The sequence below is a fragment of the Galeopterus variegatus genome, unplaced genomic scaffold (genome assembly GCF_000696425.1).
Source record: "Galeopterus variegatus unplaced genomic scaffold, G_variegatus-3.0.2 Scaffold6386, whole genome shotgun sequence".
Taxonomy (NCBI): domain Eukaryota; kingdom Metazoa; phylum Chordata; class Mammalia; order Dermoptera; family Cynocephalidae; genus Galeopterus; species Galeopterus variegatus.
The window spans coordinates 1-307 of NW_007732497.1; positions in this window are offsets into that span (position 1 = coordinate 1).

The following is a 307-nucleotide window of genomic DNA, read 5'->3' on the forward strand; positions in this document are numbered from 1 at the left end:
CGTTGAGCTTCCTGGATCTGAAGATCTGTGATTTTTCCTATACCTTGGAAGTTTTCCGCCAGTATTTTGTTGAATATGTTTTTTTCCCCCCTTTTTGTCTTTTTTTCGTGACCGGCAACGGGATCACAACCCTTAGTGTCGCGCCGCGCACAACCAGTGAGCAGACTGGTCTCTACATGGGATCCGAACCCTCGGCGGGAGCTCCGCCACGCTCCCAAGCGCCGCACTCTACCGAGTGCACCACCGGGCCGGCCCTTGTTGAATATGTTTTCAATGCAATCTCCTTTTTCCTCCCCTTCTGGGATAC